At 38.8% G+C, this 20,142-nt stretch overlaps 1 protein-coding gene across 7 annotated transcripts in view; it reads left to right on the top strand.

Moving 5' to 3' along the window:
* Positions 1 to 715: 715 nt before the first annotated feature.
* WDFY3 (WD repeat and FYVE domain containing 3) overlaps positions 716 to 20,142 on the top strand; it is a 275,767-nt gene continuing 256,340 nt past the window's right edge. For 3 of the 7 annotated variants that reach the window (XM_036906343.2, XM_036906345.2, XM_036906342.2), the window contains exon 1: positions 716 to 1,657. The gene's annotated coding sequence lies outside the window, so the exon portion shown is untranslated. The remainder of the gene's footprint in view (positions 1,658 to 20,142) is intronic. The other 4 variants (XM_057502413.1, XM_036906346.2, XM_036906344.2 and 1 more) reach the window with 3 other exon arrangements.

Here is a 20,142-nt window from a genome sequence, read left to right as displayed (position 1 = left end):
TTACTCAATTTAAAGCAGAATAGGTGTTTTCAAATGTTTCTCCTCCTATTTGGCTTGTTGAAGGGAATAATCTTTGAACACATCTAGTGGTCTTACACTGGAAGGGTAAGGTGCCTTTTTTTTTTTCTTTCATAACTACTGTCCCAAAGGAACTGTGACCTCCCCTGGCCAAGTGCTCACATGTAATAAATAATCTCTGTGTTTGTCGCTGAACCTTGTAATAAGTGAGTGAATCCTTCCAAATGGGTCCAATCTGCCAAAAGCAAAGTGGCTGAACCATAGGAAACAGCAAGTCCAGCTTACTTCATCTTTATTAAGAGGAAATTCACAAGCTTCTGTAGATTGCAGTGTTAGGAAAAACAAGTTTGTCATTAGAATGGTATTACCACTTCCCCACTCCAAGCTGGTTTAAGGTAGTCCACTCATAATTGCTGACTCAGTTTGCCTCCATTGCCAGAACTGAAGCATGGCCCCAAATTGTCCCCTGGATTGTTTGGGAACAAACAGCAGAGGGGCAAACCGATGATCACTTGGCAATTCTAGGTGCTAATTTGGTTTAAACACTGTTTCTTAGGGTTGCAAAGGTATAAATAGTGCCCTTCACTGGAAGGAAAAAAACAACCCTAAAATCCTAAAGCGACCAGCTCAAGGTCACGCACAGATGGCAACATTTGAGACCGGTCTCTTCCACTCCTCCGTCCAACAATGGGCCAGAGTCCAATACAACAGGATCCGGGAGTTTTAACGCTGCGTAGTGAAACAGAGCGTGGGCAGCGCTTTTGTACTCCAGCTGGAGTAAAATTAACGCAGCCTCCCGTTCTTCCGTCGCTATCTTACAGCATCCAGCAAATGGGTCGTAGGGTCAAGAAGAGCAGAACCCAGCTGACCTTTCTCAGCTGAGTCCTTTTGAGAAACTGGCAGAGGAGGGTGAAAACCTCGGCAGAGAAGCAGTGCTCCGGGGGAGGGAAACGGGTCGCTGCGTGCAGGGAAGGGGGGAGAGGGTAACGAGTGAAAACGGGGGCCAAACTCGAGCTGAGCGAAGCCAGCGCCCACTGCCTGCAAAAGGGGCGAAATCAGCCAGTAAGGGTGAGGGAAAAGCGGGAAGCAGAGGGGAGGGAAGGAAGTAAGGAAAGAGGAAGGAAAGGCAGGGGACAGAGAAGAGCGGCTGCAGCTTCTGCGGCCGGCTTAGTAGGAGGAGCAGGAGGGGAAAGAGGAGGATCCAGAAACAGTCAGTCAGGCAGCCGGCGGGAGGTGGAGAAAGCCGGCGGCGGCGGCGGCGGCGGAGGAGGATTAAAGATGGCCACCAGCAGCTGCGGGAAACAGCAACCCCTCACTTTCCGGAGCGGTCCCTGCGGGTCGGCCCGGCCTTGATGGAGAGAAGCCCGAGGAGCGCCGAGGCTGAGGCGGCGGCGGCGGCGGCGGCGACCCAGCGAGGAGGAGGGCGCGGGGGAGCAGGGACCCGGGCGGGAGGAGGCGAAGGCGGCGGCGTCGCTGCCCCCGCCGCCTAGCGCCGTGCCCGCCCCGGCGGCCCGGTCCCCGCACCTCGCGGCCGCGGAATCCGGCCAGGCCAGCGGCCCGGCCCCCGCCGCGGGGCTCCCGGGCCCCGCCGCGCCCGTCGCCAGCGGCCGGAGTCCCGGGCCAGGCCCGCCCGCCTCCGGTGAGTGCCCCCTGCCCCCACCCCGCGCCCGGCGCGCCGCGGCTGCTTTGTTCGTGCGGAGCGGAGGCGCTGCCCGCTCGCGGCCCTTCGCCCGCTGCCCCTGTGGACAGGCCGCGCGGCCCAGCCGCCGTTCCCCCGGTGCCGCGCTGCCCCTCAGCCGCCGCCGCCGCCGCCGCCGCCGGGGCGGGCGGCCGGGCCTGTGTCCTCCACTGCGGCCTGGAGAGGGCGCCGTCGTGGTCGCGGTCGGGTCACGGGTGGTGGGCAGGGATGCTGGTGAATTTCGGGGAGTGGGGGAGGACAGGGCTGGACGTTGCCTCTAGTTAGCAGCTGGGGGCGTAACCTGGCGGTCCAGGGATAGGGGTCCGGCCCGGGCTCCGCCGCGACCCGGCGGGGTCTCCGCTCCCGGACCCCCCGCGCTGGGGCGCCGCCCGGCGAGGCCTCCATCCCTCGGGCGCTGTCTCCAGGGCTGCAGGCCTCTCCTGGCTTAATCCCGAGCTCTGCTCTCCCAACGCCCTAAACTGGAAATCGTTCATTGATGGAACCAACCAGGGATGCTCCTGGGGTGTGTGTTTGCCTTTTTATTCTCTTGTACACGCGATGTGGTGGCATCGTAAACATTCACGGTTGAGGGGTTTAAAAGCACTACGACCTTTCGGACCAAAAGCCGTCGGTGTCTGATCATCAGGTGCAGCGCGTTTCATCGATTGTTACCATTGAATTCTGAGATCTACTGTATCAGGTGTTCTTTCACTGAAATAATCTGATAAAACCTGATTGAAAGGTTGTTTACTATATATATGTGAACCCTTGCCTTTACTTCTTCCAGTGCCGTAAAAATGGTTGTTCCCTGTGGGAAAATGGTGCTAGTGCTTACGAAAAACTATTTTTTGTTCAGTAATGGGCATGAGTTGATTAGTACCGAGTAGTTACTCTAGTCTGAAAACCAAATAATTAAGAAAAGCAAAACGTTTTGCTTTGAGAAAGCAGCATATTTACAGGTTAGAATTATTTAATATCAGGTTTAAAACAATCAGGTTCCACCATCAGGCTAACTAACAAACAACAAAACAATCAATACATTGCTCAAAACATCCAAAAACCCACCGAATGTGGTATTAGTGAATAGTTCTAGCAAAAAATAAATCCCACTTAAAAAAACAAAACTTTATAATGGGACTCTAAGCATAGAAAATAGCTTGGTATGTTTTTTATATTAAAAGTACATGCTGCGTTAGGCTGACTTGAGAACTCTTCCTACAATATTTGAGCACTGATAGTGCATCTTATACTTTGAACCATTCTTAAGCTGCCAGAAATAGGTTTCTACTACTAGTTTTTCTGAGGTGAAATCGATTCATGTAGAAAAGCTTATATTTCTAATTTAAACTTCCTGCAAAAAGGTAAGAATTAGAAAACATGATCTGGTCTTTCTTGCAAAGTCTGTTTTTTTAAAAAGTAAATGACAATGTAGTATTTCATTAGCTGAATTCTCTCTCCACTTTGAAGATTCTCCACTGCTCAATTTAGCAATTTTAAGTTTACTCCAGACATTCTTAATTTCAGGCATGTGCTTCAGAGGGTCCTTGAATCCTCAGAAATCATATGCAGAATGTAGCATGTATTTGCTTTTTCTCTGGGTAAACAGTCCATGGAATCAAAACATTCTCAGAAAGATCTGACTCTACAAAAGATTATGAACCACTGGATATATAATTAAAGAATAGATCTCCTGTATATTTGGAGAGTTAAAATTTTTTGGATTGGATTTGATAATTTATATCCTTAACTTCCAGTTTTGGCTAAAACAGTGTTTTTCACTGAAAGTTTACCACATAGAAATCATTTTTCATGCATTCTTATTGAAACCTCAGGAAAAAATGTTAATCCCATTTTACATATAAGGAAATAGACACTTGGTCAAAGTCACACAGCTATTGGCGGGGCCAGCATTTGAACCAGGACTATCTAAAGAGAGCCAGCACTCCTTACAAGACTGTACTGGGTTTTGAATCAGATAGCACTTGCCTGATGTTAAAATGAGTAATTGATGTTTTGTTAAAATTGAAAAGTAGATCTGAGATTATCGTAACACAGTATCATGGAATTTAAGAGCCACTGATTCCCAGGTAGGAAGAAATTTTAGTTATACTAACGTAATTTAATGATACTAAGCTGAAATCACACCCAAAGTGGGGCTGTTTCTACAATACCCTTGGGCAGGATTATCCAACCTCTGATTTTAACACTTCCTGTGATTACAAGTTCACTTCTTTTTTCAACAATTTAAATATTTTTCTATTTATGTGAGTTAAAATCTGCCTTCCTGATATTTCTCCTGAAAAGTCCAGTTCCCCCTTTGTCTGTATAATGCATTTATCATCCATAAGTTATTAAGAGATAAATGACTCCTCATTTTTTCATAGGCTTATTGACATATAATTTACATGCAATAATTTTGACAAACGTATATAGTTGGATAATCACCTCCATAATCAAGATGTAAAACATTTCTATCACACCAAATATTTTTCTCATGTCATTTTGTAGTCAGTCCTCTCCCTCTGCCCCCCAGCCCCTGGCAATCATTATTCTAATTAATGCCAATATTCTAACTAATATTTAACTACCAGACTGTTTTACAAAATACCTATACTAGTATTCTTACCAGTGATGTAAGATGCAGTTGTTTTGCATCCTTGCTAACACTTATTATTGTCAGTTATTAAAATTTTAGCCATATATTATATGTGTAGTGGTCTCCTTTAATGTTTTTGACTTCTTAATTCTCATTTTCAGTAGTATTTGAACCAGCATAGGAAGTTTATGACAGATAATGCTAACTAATCTTTTGTTTTGGCTTGGTCACCAGACATGATTTCACTATGAAGGTTGTAGCACTCAAAAGGTATTTCTGAGTTTCTTGCCAATTGCCTATAATGTTTTAGAATTGCTTTTTAAAAAGGAATCATTAGGGAATTCTAATACTTAGCTGTTAACATAGAATTTAGCTTTAAAAAAAGCTAGATAAAGCTTTGTTTCTTTAAAAAGTTAGAATTAAAAAATAAAAAGCATTTGTTCAGCTTCTACTTTGACTTAAAGAAAGTGGACTGAAATAATTCAACCACATCTTTGAATTTATCCCAGGTCTTATAAGAAGCATTAATACATAAATGATTGTAGAATTATTTTTCAATATTTAGAAAGCTGATTTTCATTTAATATTGTAATGTATATTCCTGATTAAATGTATTTGATTTTTATTGCTATCATCAAGTTTGTCAAGTATTACTTGTTTTATACTAATGTGTACTAAGTATAAATGACATTCAGAGCACTCATTCTTTTCTGGGACATACAGTGGTTTTTAGTTTTTCTTAAGCAACAACACATTTGAAGGCCAATCATTTAAATACAATTTAAAAATAATACATTTGTGATATTTTAGTATCAAACATACATCTTAAATCTCTTTTCTTTACCAGCCCAAACCTTACTGGTTAGCTCTGGATTCATACCCCCTGAGATATTACACAGACATGTTAGCCTCAACATATCCAACCCTTTACTCACTCTTTCCCCTAAAATGTCTTCCCTTCCCAACTTCTCAACTTGAGTAAATGCCATTATCATCTATTTTGTCACTAGATGGAAAGCTGGGCATGGTCTTCCACTCCTCGGTCTTCCTCAGTTTCCACATCCAGTTAAGCATCAGGTCCAATTGTTTTTATCTTCTAAACATTTCTTTGGTTCGACCCCTCTTCCTCGAGGCCTTTACGGAGGCCCATATTTCTCTGCTGAAGTATTACAGTGGTCTTCTGGTCTTCTAAATGCTTTCTTTAACTCCACTGTCACTCCTCATTCAAAATGAATTCCCTTTTCTTTTTTAATCTTAACAAAATATTAAGTTGTGGTCTTTTTAATATGCACTTTTTCCCCTTGGTTAAAATCTTTTTTCTTTAAATTAAGGTATTGATATACACTCTCATGAAGGTTTCACATGAGCAACACTGTGGTTACAACATTCACCCATATTATCAAGCACCCCCCCCAACCCCATTGTAGTCACTGTCCATCAGTGTAGTAAGATGCTACATTGTCAGTACTTGTCTTCTCTGTGCTGTACTACCTTCCCCATGACCTACCTACATTATGTGTGCTACTCATAATGCCCCTTAATCTTCTTCTCCCTCTACACCCACCCTTTCCACCCCCTTCCCTTTGGTTACTGTTAGTCCCTTCATGGAGTCTGTGAGTCTGCTGCTGTTTTGTTCTTTCAGTTTTGCTTTGTTGTTATACTCCGCAAATGAGGGAAATCATTTGGTATTTGTCTTTCTCCACCTGACTTATTTCATTGAGCATAATACCCTCTAGCTCCATCCATGTTGATGCAAGTGGTAGGATTTGTTTTCTTCTTATGGCTGAATATTCCATTGTGTAATGTACCACATCTTCTTTATCCATTCATCTACTGATGGACACTTAGGTTGCTTCCATATCTTGGCTATTGTAAATAGTGCTGCGATAAACATAGGGGTGCATCTGTCTTTTTCAAACTGGGCTGCTGCATTCTTAGGGTAAATTCCTAGAAGTGGAATTCCTGGGTCAAATGGTACTTCTATTTTTAGTTCTTTGAGGCACCTCCATACTGCTTTCCACAATGGTTGAACTAATTGACATTCATTCCCACTAGCAGTGTAGGAAGGTTCCCCTTTCTCCGCATCCTCACCAGCATTTGTTGTTCCTTGTCTTTTGGGTGTTGGCCATCCTAACCGGTGTGAAGTGATATCTCATTGTGGTTTTAATTTGCATTTCCCTGGTAATTAGTGATGTGGAGCATCTTTTCATTTGCCTGTTTAAAATCTTTTTAATAGATCCTATGTCATTATCATAGAGCCATTGAAGCTTGGGGTCATAGTCTACACAAAGCTCTGTGTGACCTGGCTTCAGCTTTTCTCTAGTCTCATCTCTGACAGCCATTTATTTATTCATAATTTAAAAAAAAGATATGAGTGTCTCCTATCTGCTCTGCAGTGTGGTAGGTAATGGAGATTAAATCCTGTTGGGGGATGGACAACAAGTGTATGTTGTTGGTTGGTAATGAGTGCTGTGGAGAAACATAAGCTAGGTGAAGGAGCTGAGGAAGTACTAGGGTGCTGAGATGTGGGTGGGGTTGCCATTTGTAGAGGGCTGTATGAGAAGTCCTGTCTCGTATGGTGACATTTGAGCAGACTTGAAGCACTAGAGGGAGTGAGAGTTTTAGATCTGAGAGAGAGTAGTGCCAAGGCTCTGAAGCAGGAGGGTGCTTGGCCTGTTCAGAAAACAGCAAGGTGTTGGCTGGAGGAAGGATGAGGTGAGGATGGTGGTGGAGGCACTGGCAGATCATGCAGGCTCAGTGTGGTGAGCTCAGTGAATTTGAATCTAGAGTGAGTTTTCTGCTTGGACAGAGATGCATTTCTGTGTCCTACTTGAAGTTTCTGAAGTATGCTTCTCTTTCCCACCCTTTAGCCATTCTTTCTACCCAGAATAGTGCTTGGTAGGCCCGCCCCTATGTTCCCTTTAAGACTCGGTCATACCCCTACTTTGTAGCTGCTTTGTTTGTTTGTCTCCTTTCCCTTGGCTGAGGTCCTAGATGTTTTTTAAACCTTTGAATTCCCATTTCATTGAACTAATGTCTGTTGAATTATTTAATTGCTGAAAACAGGATTAGTGATTGAAAGCTGGGTAGGAGATACCCAACAGGATTGCGTAGTGACTGCTAGCTCATGTGGACATGGATTATCTCTGTTCTGCTGACTGCTGTACATTCAGTGCTGGGGCAGTGAGTTGCACATAATAGGTGCTCGGTAATACTCAGTGAATGAGTTGTACATCCATATGCCAGCCTATGTTCTTTCCTTGTTTTGCTTCCCTTAAACCTATGGTCAAGCTTCCCCCAATCCCTTAACATGTTTCCCTATGGCTTTATCTTCCATCTTCCTCCAGTCACATGCTCAAGAAATGCCAAATATGTAGGAAATTCATTCACTCATTCATTACAAACAAAAGAATAATAAAAACATGTAGACGTTTTCTCTCCAAGCGAAATAGGGTAAACTACGTGATGTTATGGTTCATTCACACTTTGTTTTCCTTTCTTGGGTGAGATTTTTTTACTTAATTACTATGCCCTCGAGTCCCTAATAAATAAGACACTGATAGGTCTAGAATATCACTTCTATAAACAACTCAGGCAGGAACCCTGCAGAGTGTACAGTCATACAGTCTAGTAGCAGAAATAAAGTTAACTCTCTTCCTTAGTATGTTTCATCTGGTTAAATATGCAGCTCCAGGTGTGTGTTCACCTCACTGTTGGTGTAGGGCTTAGGATTTTTTGTGCTCACCCATGAGTCTGGAGAAGGCCAGGCTCCAGCATAGACCTTTGACCCTGGAGCATCTAGGTACCATCTTAAACCTAGAACTCCTGGTTACTGGTAACTCCAAAGCCCTCAGTCCTTATATCAGGCTTCCACATCCTGTCTGATCCTCTAGTACCTAGCTGCATGTTTTTGAGCCTGCAGGGGAAGGATGTTCGTAGATCCTAAACGGTGTATCTGCAGAAGCTGTAAGACTTGAGGCAAAACATTTAATGTCTGTTACTGATATGAGTCATTTTTCCTCCCTTTTTATTTAACCAGAAATCACTGGGTATAGACTGTCTTGTGCATAACAGATCATAAATATTGGATTATTGATCTTCCATAGTGTTGTAATTCATTGTGAGAAGCTAGTGCTGGTAGGCCTTGTTGTTTTTTAGTATATGAAATAGTTTGTTGTATATCTTAGCTCACTTAATGTGGGTACTGTTTGTATTTTGACTAACTGAACTATAATTTTACTAAGTGCTGAGTTTTTCTTTGGGGTTTGGGTTTTTTTTATTTCTGTTTTAACGGTTATGCATGAGTAGGGCTTTCATTTTCTTTCTCTAATAGAGTGGTCTTACTATTAAATTTATGCATTGGTTTTCTTATGTCAAGGGAAATTGTTAATAATTTAGGTGCAAGTTTTCTCCCATAAGGCTTTTAGAAAAAATTTTGTCACCTGCTTCTGTTTGTATTAGTGTATGACTTGGCACAATATTAATGTATTTAGTTATTTTAAGTTAAATATATCATTTTTTGTGATATTCCACAAAAGAGCACCGTGGTGATCAGGTACTGCAGTACCCGAACAGGCTTGAGACCTGTGGGTGGACTGTGACAGCTGACAACTCTTTCTGTTATTATGACCCGATAGCAGATTCTTTTAAGCCTTAAGAAAATAGAATCTTAACTTAGTAAAGAGAACAGGCATAGGTAGTACTGTAATTAATGCATTTTGATGAAGTTGCAAGTTTAGTAACTTTAAGTCAATCGGATGCTCATTTAGCTACAGTGGATTTAAAGCGCTATACTTGGATTTTGGAGTTTAGAAGACTAATTGAGGATTACAAAAAAAGTAATAAACTAGTAACAGTTGCTCGGTTCTTTTGTGTATGGCCTAATCCCTTTAAAACATTCATTATTCCTGTCTATAAAAGACAAGCGTCTATTTATAATGGTACTTCAGAGGCCCGAAAGTGAAGAGATTTGAATTCTTGTTCTACCTCTGCCCTAGAGAGCTGTTACTTTGAGCTGGTCATCTGTTGGCAGTCCTTTCCACTCCAGGTCCCTTAGATAATAGTGATAATTGAGTTCTGACATTAATTCTTTTCACTTTCTTCTTAAGCCCTTGTTACCTGTGTTTTACCTGTGTGTTACCTGTGACGGGGTGATTTTTGACATGTGCAGTAGGTATGTCATCAACACTTGATGAATTGGCTACATTTTTAAATACCAGATCCAACTTCCTCTTCCTATACGATGTTTTTTACTAGCTTGTTTTTCCTCTTCTCCAGCCAGTATGGACTTAGGGATGGCAGTTAAATTTAATGTTAGCCTAAGAAAAATAGGAACCTGATAGATAGCCATAATCTGATATTAAAAAGTCATATCAAAATTATTTTGTAGTATCTGTTATTTTCCTCATGGGGAACAATTAATTTGTTTATCTGCGTAGAACCTTGTAGGTTTTTTGCCTTGCTCTAAATAAAACATCCACATATGTAAAATTTTGCTTTATAAATTGCATAATTTAAGAAGTGATTAATTATTGTATATAGAACTCAACACTGTAAAAAGAATCTCAGAAATATCTTCTTATAATATCCAAGTCTCTTAGTATATTTTGAGTGTTTGAATTTAGAAAAGCAATTTATTTATCATGATTTCTCTAACATTTATTCAACTGCATTACCTTACTGGTAGTTCTTTAAATTTTGAAGTAATTATAACTTAGAGGAAGTTGCAAAATACTACAGTTCCTTGTACACTTCACCCAGTGGTAATACCTTACATAACTATAATGCAATACTAATTTGTATTTTATTACTAAAAGCATAATGATCTTGCTTATTTTGAAAAATGTTGCCCAACACAAGAATGTTGATATTTTTGTTCACCTCACAGGGTAAAGTGATTAAGGTGTACAAATTCAGATCCTATGCTTTGTTTCCATAACCGGCTGACCAAGGGTATGTTTTTTTCCTGCATTTCCTATAAAAGGTGTGAGGTAACTAGGCAAATGGCTGGTTATTTTTTCATTGGGTGGTCCATTCACAACCCTGGATATAGTCATGTAAAATTTCAGTTACATTCTTCTTAATTCCTCTTTGCTGGACTTCTTTAATCACTACAGTATTTGCTTACTAGGAACTTCCATTCTTATATCTAACAATATAAAGAAATACTGAACAGTTTGTCAAGAGATAGTTGTTGAATACCTGCTATCACTATGCTGAATAAAGAGGAACTTTTGGAAAAGTAGAAAGGGTATTTATAGTAGAGTTGAATAAACAGCTGTAGAACATTACCACATACTGTATAATGTATTTCCGCAAATTTTATTCGCTCTCTAAACATGTACACATAGGCATATAACTGGCCTTCAATAAGCATTTGTTGAGTGATTAAGTATACTTAGGTAGTAAGCATGTCAGAAAATTATGTAAGTCTTAAGAAAATAAATGTTTACTTTTAAGAATTCTAAGACTGTTCATTATCAAGTGAAAGAATGATAATACATGGTTTGTTATGTTTCTCTATTCCCTTCATCCTAGAAATCTTCTCCCTGGTTAAAGCCCAGGTCTCTCTGACTGCAAAGCCCAGGTTCTTTCTCTGTGACACATTGCTCTTTAAAACACAATATTAGGTGATTTAGGTAATAAATGCCATAGTTAGTAACCAAGTATGAGATAAAAATAAACACTGTATCACTTATTTTAGAAAAATCCTTGTGTATTGATTGTCTAGTAATTTTATTTAGCTTGATTTATTTATGTAATACTAGTAACTAAATTAGATCAAATATGAAAGATTAAACTTGCTTTGGTAACCTAGTTCTTATTTCCAAAATGATTGATGTAAATATACTTTCCAATGATGCTAACATTAATAATATATTAATAATTCTGTAATTTTTTTCCTGAATATTTATTAAAAATGTGTGCCATACTGGGTAATATGGGAGTTAGCTACGTGGGTGTTAAAGACATGGATAGTTCTGCTCTCAATAACTTGATAATATAGTGGAGGTAGGATAAATGCATAAATAATTGCACAGTATGTGATTAGTCTGTGAGGTACAGCCGTTCTGTGGGCACTTAGTGAGGAGAAAGATTACTTTTAGTTGAAATGATTAGGGGACCCTTAAGATGATGTTTAATCTGAATTTCAGGGGGATTAGTGGAATTTCCTTGTTGAAGACCATGGAACTTATGTCAGAATTACAGAGAATGAATAAATCAGTTGATTTCAGTATCAATCAGATGAGGTTTCCTGGGGAAAAAAAAAAGCCTAATTTTAATACTTAGCTAATGAAGATAAGGATTAGGAATAAAGTCAAATGTTCAGGAAAAAACATTTTTAACATGAAAACCTTGCTTTTGCTCCTGAGCCATTTTACATCTAAGTCACCACAAAAATAGTACTACATACATCTTCCTGAGCATGTATTCTTTTTAAATATCATTTGACCTGTTGGGTTAATGACAGAGGTGCTTTATATATTTCATTTTTTCTAAGTCCACAAATAAGTTAGATAACTTATCTATCTCTTTGGTCAAAATGACAACTGATTTATTCCTGTTTTATTATTTCTGAAGTTCCAGTGTTTAAAGTATTTATATTAATCCCTGAGTGAAATAGTATTGACAAAATTATCGTGACATGAAGTAGCTTGGTGTGGACTTAAAGAATAGGCTGGATGAAGAAGGGAAAGGATAATGTGAGTAAATGGCTACCCCATAGGAAAAAGGGAGGAAAGAGAGAGAAAATAAAGAGCCTTCTATGTACAGGGGAATTGTTCTGCCTTAGGTCATTCAGTCTAGCAGATGCAGTGCTGGACCTAGTCAGACTTGGAAATATTTCCAAAGTCTAGTTTCTTCATTTACCATATTATAAAAGAGCAGAAAATCTTTTGACTTTACTTTAGTTACACAATAAATATTAATGGAGGGTGCTGTCAACATATTCATTTGTGTTCTCCACCTCCTTTTGCACAGCGACCTAGATTTAAAACTGAGTCACCAGGGTAAAAACGTTCAGTGATTCCCAGCTTGTGTGAGGTTGTATAACCTAAGCAACCACACAGGTTGGCATAGGTGTTTATACTTTGAGGAGGGTGTGGGAAAGCCCGACAAGACAGAGCAGCTGTTCGAAAGGCATTAAGGCTACCATTACCAGCCACGTGCAGCCGTGTAGTTGGGCGGGGTGGGTGGGGGTGGGGAGGGGGATGTCTTTGGAGATGACAATGCTAGTGATTTCTAGTCACGGCTTGGAGAAGAGTATTTCATCTTTCTTAGAAAGGTTTCCCTTTCTAAGGGATCAGACTAGAGCCCTCCAAAAGTGTCAAAAAAGAAGTTTAGTTTTAATAACTGAGGTATAAACAGAGCTAGACCAGCAGAAAGGGTAAGAGTAGAACAGAGTGAGTATCAGAACAAACTGGGAACAAACTGGGAACTAGGTAGAACTGTCTTCTAACCTAGGGTTTAAAGGCTGGGTGAGTTCATATTACTGATGATTCGATCCACAATTGAATATGAGGCTAAAACTGCTTAAGTCCTTGTTGGTGATCTAGGATTCAAGTGACTGGAGAAGCAAGGCCCATGGAGAGAAGAAAACAGGCTGGGTTTGACATGCTTTTATATGCTATAAAGTGTCTTTTCAGAAAGAAATCCGTTTCTGTAGTTAATCAGTAATCATTTAGTTTGCTGTATTGGCACTGGTATGGCATCACGAGATGCAGAGAACTGATGTATCATAGTAATGTCTTAACAGGGAACTGCTGCTAAAATGAACAGACTGAAGCTTTGGAGTAAAATATGCTTTCTTGCAAAATAGAGGATATGAATACATATGTTAGGAATGAGGGTTCTAATGTCACAATTCTGAAGGCAAAAGAACACTATGCTAGGAGTTCACGTTTTTGAGTGGGGTAAGAGGAAACGGAAAATGTGTGATTATGATCATTTGACATTAAAATGAGAACCTTCTACACCTTTTTTACTTTCTAGAAGAAATCATGTTATGAATAGAGCTAGTGGGTATTATGCTCAGTGAAATAAGCCAGGCAGAGAAAAACAAGTACCAAATGACTTCATTCATTTGTGGAATATAACAACAAAGCAAAACTGAACGAACAAAACAGCAGCAGACTCACAGACTCCAAGAAGGGACTAGTGGTTACCAAAGGGAAGGGGTTAGGGAGGATGGGTGGGAGGGAGGGAGAAGGGAATTAAGGGGCACTATAATTAGCACTCACAACATAGGTAGGTCACAGGGGCGGCAGTACGGCACAGAGAAGGCAAGTAATGACTTGGTAGCATCTTACTACGCTGATGGACAGTGGCTGCAATGGGGGTAGTGGTGAGGACTTGATAATATGAGTGAATGTTGAAACCACAATGTACTTCACTTGAAACCTTCATAAGATGTATATCAATGATACTTTAAGAAAAAAAAAATCACAAACACAAAAATAAAAAAAGTCATGTTAGCATTTTTTGAGTTGTAGTCAGCTGATATTCTTTAGTCATTAGTCAGCTTAAGGGAGAGCAAAGGGCATCTTTGGAACTCATACTGGAAATTGAATGATGACTTATAAACAAATGGGGCTTGAACAGAAGAAACTAGAGGAGCTCTAGGAAATCTTATTAGCAGTTTTTATACCTTCTTTCTAGACCCCTACTGTTATGTGATTTCACTCTCCAAGTTTAGTCTCTCCCCTTTGTCTTTTCAATTTTTGTATTCCAACAAGAAAGGATTAGATTGGCCCTTTTGGGTCATATATCTATCTCCCAGAGCCAAGGAACCCCAGGTTTGATGTATAGTAATAGCCCTAGGGGTCTACCCCTGTGTGCGGGGCCCATTCACAAAGGGGAAATCAAAAGCTGGGCAGCGCTCCTTGAAGGTGTGTAGAATATCTCACCCTTTGGTAGTTTAACCACTCCTTTTCCCTTCTCTTCTTTCCCTTCCCCACTTATACAATGTAGATAACCTGCTGTTTGTTGAGATAACCCCTTTTGATGCAGTTTTTTCTGGTGGGAGAAAATCTGAATGCAAGCTGAGATGCTACATCCAGAGGTGGGGTCACAGGGCCACTGATTCTGGGCAAAACATCATGCTGCCTTGGTTCTGCTGTGACCTTCTTGGTATTTGACAACTCAGATTTAATTCCTACTAACTTGCCATCTGCATGATTAAAAATAAAAAGAAAATGCATTTAAAGGGAGAGACCAAAGTGCTATACATACATAGTAACTAATAAGGAAATGGTGGCTACAATCCTTAGTTTTTGCACCAGTGCACACACCCTGACCTGTTACACTTCACATTTCAAATATCTTGGTTTATAAGGGTTGTTCCTAACAAGCTGACCTGGTCCTTCATTCTTGAGAGGGTCTGAGCTCCTGGTAGTTCAGATGTATGGAATTGTGATAGTCTTCTGCAGACCTCAGCCCTTTCCATACTACTACCGGAAGGTACTCCAGGGACTCCCCTGTGTTCCTCTCATGGTCTTTGGAGCCCTCAAAGGTGTAGGAGCAACCTCACTTCCCCCCTCGATTGTCAGGGACATTCACTCCCATCCAATTCTGTGGCCTCCACTTTTGTTTGTTCTGTCATGAGGAAATCAAACTAAACACAATAAAGCTCATCTTTGAAAACAGTGAAGCAGTTATTTTGTCTCTTGGTGTAAGTATTTCTTCCTAAAACTTTTAGATCAGCAGATTCCAGAGTCCTTAAGAAGCAAAACTTTGAGAGTAGAAAAGACATCACTGTTACCATTTGGTTCCCATATCCAGTGTATTCTGAGGCTGGGAGGCAGCATATATTGGTTGTGGTTCAGAGCCGGTATGTCCTGCAGAACCACACCCAAATTTAGAAGTTTTTAGTTGGAGCACCAAGTGGTAAGCTTCAAGAAGCTGTTTCTTCCTACTGTAGAGACAGCTGCATCTGAATAAGAGTATTTGATAACACTAAAGAGGCCCTTTGCCATTTGATGTGAATTCCTCGATCACAGGCCGTGTGATTTATATGAAGCACTCAGTTAGTCTTGCATAGCAGTGCTAACCAGTGGCAAATTCAGAATTGGTGTCTCACAGTGAGGACCAGCCATCACCGTTTCTGATATCCAAGGAGCTTAATGTAATTTGCTTGCTAAGAGGTAGTGCCTCTGGAGGACTAGGGCAAATGGGTTCCCAGCAGTTGTGGCAGTGAGGTCAGTCTTAGTGTATTTGATCTCTTGTATATCTGCTTCTCCTGCCAACTTAAAGCTACTGAGCAAGGACTGCACTGGCTTTGACTGTGGTGTGGGTCATCCACCCAATTATTAAGAGTCTTTATATTTTGATTTGTTTGCTTTGGCAGTGACAGGATTCTGGTGAGGGATTTTTATTTTTAGGTTATGGCCCCATTGTGAGAGGTACATTCAAATAGCCACTCCCTGAATCTGCCTTATCATTTTTTCCACCCATCTTTTCCTTAAAGGCCATTGATCATGGCACAGAGAAGGGAAGGATTGTAGCCACTCTAGGAAGTGTCTACTACAGAAGTAGTAATGTATCTGTAAATTCTCAACACTGAAGTGAGATTTTAAGCCACAGCCAATGACTATTCTTAATTTTAACTTATTTTTGTCTTAATTGGCTCGGATATTTTCCCTTTGAGTTCTGTTACAATTCCTCAACCATAAAAGCCTCATTTTAAAATTTCTTTTTATTTTGCTTTATAGAATTCTAAAATATCATATAGCCTAAGTTTATGAAAGTGCGTGTGCATATGTATGGACATATGTGCTCACTTGAGCCTAGGAAATGTCTGAAAAAGTGCATACCAGACTTGCTAATGACTATCTTAGGGACATGGGTTAAGAGAAAAGAAGAGTTAGTATTGTGGTGGAGAGCAACTTCAAAAAATGTGTTTTACTTGACATTTTATACTACTAAACATGTGCTTTCATTAATGTGAAAAATGCCAGCATTTGTTTCTTAAAGTTAGAGATAATTTCAGTATGATTAAGGACCAATAATCAGTGCTTACATATATAAACAGTGCTGTCAACAAAAGCTTATCTACTGCCCTTTTTTTTTCTTTTTTTTTAGCATATTTATTTGACATTCAGATGCTTACTGGAAGTCATTGCATAAATTACTTTTTCATGTAATTACACTGAAGTTTAGTCTTCTTTGCATTTCTCATCAACATAAAATTTCCATTTAAAACTGTATGTAACAAATAGTATATCACAATTTGAAATATCTACTTCAAGAACCAAATTGCAGTAAGGAATTGCAGGAAGGAGTCCTTCAACATGTTATTCTCCCTTGCTAATTTTAGTTTTCATATCTGGGCATCTGATAGCAATCCAATCTTATGAAGGGCTCTTAACTAGGAGTATAAGAATGTATTTTCTATTTTTTAGTATGTGCAGGCCAGATTACATCATTCTGACTATTTACTAGTTGATAATCATTTTGTTACCTTTCAAAGAGCAGTCCATTATCTTTTTTTAAAAAAACGATTCCTTCAATATACATATAAGTGAAGAACTCATCAAGTGTACAGCTCAATGAATTTTCCCAAAATGAACATGCCTGTACCATTAAAAAAAAAAAGGCACAGGCTGGGGTAAATATTTGCAAAACATGTATCTGGCAAAGGATTTGAACTAGAATATCTAAGAACTCTCACAATAAGACAACCCTGTCAAAAAATGGACAAAGGATTTCTACACACATTTCACCAAGGATACATGAATAGCTAATATATACCACATAGAAAGATGCTCAGTGTCACTAATCATCAAGGAAATGCAAATTAAAACCATAGGGTGATACTAGGACATACAAACTAGCATAGCTAATAGTCTGACAATGTCAAGATTGATGAGGGTGTGGAGCAACTAGAAGTTTCCTCTCATACATTGCTGGTGAAATGGTACAGCCCCTTTAGCAAACAGTTGGTTAGTTTCTTATAAAGTTAAACATACTCCTTATGAACTATGAATTCCATTCTTAGTATATATTTCCAAGAGAAGGGAAAGCATATGTCCATAAAAAAGCTAATGTTTATAGCAGCATTAGTCCTTATGGTTTTAATTTGCTTTTCATGAATAATTAATGATACTAAATAACCTTTCATATGCTTGATTGCTACCTATATCTGTTTTTTAAGAAAAACTGACATTTTTTGCTTTTTTAAAATTAGGTTGCTTATTAAGTAATTAGAGTTCTTTATACATTTTTGATATACACTATACAGATCATTTACGTATTTGGATACATATATATCTTTATCTTTTATCTTATGAATACTTTCTCCCAGTTTGTGGCTTCATTTCATTTTTAAAACTGTCTTTTAAAGAGAAGTTAATTTTGATAAAATCCAGTTTGTTAGTTTTTTTTATCAGAATTTTTTGCCTCACCCAAAGTCACAATGATTTTGCACTGTTTTCTTCTAGAGGTTTTATAGTTTTAGGTTTTGCATTGTGGTATATTAACCAGTTTGAGTTAAATTTTGATGTGATGTGATGTATGAGTTAATTGAGATTCTTTTGGTTTGGTTTTGAATGTGGATGTCCAGTTCTATCACCATGTGGTGAGAAGTTTTTCCTTTCTCCTTTGAATTGCTTGACATCTTTTTTTGTCAAAAATCAATTGACCATATATGTGTATGTCTGTTTCTTTAATCTCTATTCTTTTCCATTGATCTGTCTCTTCTTTCACCTCAGCTACAGTGTCTTGATTACTGTAGCTTTATAATAAGTACAGTACTTTATAATAAAGTACTTTAAAAAAAATTTGAAGTATAGTTGACATACAATATTATATTAGTTTTATATATACAACATAAAGATTCCACCTTGGAAACTAGAAAGTCTAGTTACCATATCACCATAAAACTTATTACAGTATTATTAATTATATTCACTGCACTGTACTTCATATCTCTGTGATTTATTTTATAACTGGAAGTTTATACCTTTCATTCCCTTCACCTCTTTGCCCATTCCCCTACCCCTCTCCCCTCTGGCAACAACCAGTTTGCTCTCTGTGTTTATGAGTCTGTTTCGTTTTTTGTTTTGTTTTTTGAGATTCCACATATAAGTGACATCATAGGGTATTTGTCTTTCTCTGTCTGACTTAACTTCACTTAGCATAATACTTTCTAGCTCCATCCATGTTGTCACAAATGGTAAGGTTCATTCTTTTTTATGGCTGAGCAGTACTCTATTATGTATTTATACCACATCTTCTTTACCCATTCATCTATTAGTGAACATTTAGGTTGCTTCCCTATCTTGGCTATTGTAAGGAATACTGCAGTGAACATAGAGAGAACATTTTGTTTTCTTTGGTAAATATCCAGAGATGGAAATGCTGGATTGTATGGTAATTGTATTTTTAATTTCTTGAGGAACCAATCTGTTGTTTTCTATAGTGTCTGTACCAGTTTATATTCCCACCGACAGTGCACAAGAGTTCCCTTTTCTCTACATCTTTGCCAGCACTTGTTATTTCTTGTCTTTTTGATAATAGCCATTCTGACAGGTGTGAGGTAATATCTTATTGTGTTTTCAGTTTGCATTTCCTTGATAATTAGTAATGTTGAGCATCTTTTCATATGTCTGCCATCTCTGTCTTTGGAGAAATGTCTGTTCCAGTCCTCTTTGATGTTTGGTGTTGAGTTGATGAAGTTCTTTATATATTTTGGATATTAACCCCTTATCAGACATATGATTTGCAGACATGTTCTCCCATTCAGTAGTTTACCTTTTTGTTGTGTTGATATTTTCCTTTGCTATGCAAAAACTTTCTGGTTTGATGTAGTCCCATTTGTTGATTTGTGCTTTTTTTGTCCTTGCCTGAGGGGACATAAACCAAAAGAGTATTGCTAAGACCAGTGTCCAAGAGTTTACTACCTTTGTTTCTTTTAGGAGTTTTATGGTTTCAGGTCTTACATTTAAATCTTTAATCCATTTTGAGTTTATGCATTGTGTAAGACAGTGGTCCAGTATCATTCTTTTTGCATGTAGCTGTCCAGTTTTCCCAGCACCATTTCTTGAAGAGACTGTCTTTTCTATGTTATATAGTCTTGCTTCCTTTGTCATAGATTAATTGACTATATAATTGTGGGTTTGTTTCCAGGCTCTTTATTCTGTTCCAGTGATCCTGCACCTGTTCTTGAGCCAGTACCATACTGTTTGTTTACAATAGCTTTGTAGTTTAGTTTAGAATCAGGTTATGGGGGGCAATACCTGCAGTGTTTTTCTTTCTCAAGATTGTTTTGGCTTTTAGGAATTGTTTGTGGTTCCATATAAAATTTAGGGTTATTTGTTCTAGTTCTGTGAAAAATGTCATTAGTATTTTGATAAGGATTGCATTGACTCTGTAGATTGCTTTGAATAGAATGGGCATTTTAACAGTCTTTGAATTCATAAGCACAATATATCTTTCATTTATTTTTGTTGTCTTCAGATTCTTTCATCAATATCTCACAGTTTTCAGAGGCTAGGTCTTTCACCTTGGTTAAATTTATTCCTAGGTATTTCATTCTTTTTGATGCAGTTATAAATGGAATTAAAAAAAATATTTCTCTCTGTTCATTATTAGTATATAGCAGTGCAACAGATTTCTGTATATTAATTTTGTATCCTGCATACAAATTATATAATTTGCATTATAATTATTATATTATCATAATGTATTATCCTGTAATGAATCTTGATGTCAGGTAATATGAGTACTTCGACTTTGTTCTGTTTTGAACTTGTTTTGGCTACTCTACTTGCCTTCTTTTTTTGTATACATTTTAGAATCATCTTGTCATTTTCCAAAATAAAAAGTGTACCAGAATTTTTATTGGGATTACATT

This window comes from Manis pentadactyla, chromosome 5, assembly GCF_030020395.1.
Source record: "Manis pentadactyla isolate mManPen7 chromosome 5, mManPen7.hap1, whole genome shotgun sequence".
NCBI classification, from domain to species: Eukaryota; Metazoa; Chordata; class Mammalia; order Pholidota; family Manidae; genus Manis; species Manis pentadactyla.
Note: the sequence above shows the minus strand (reverse complement) of the source record. Positions and strands in the feature narration are given on the sequence as shown.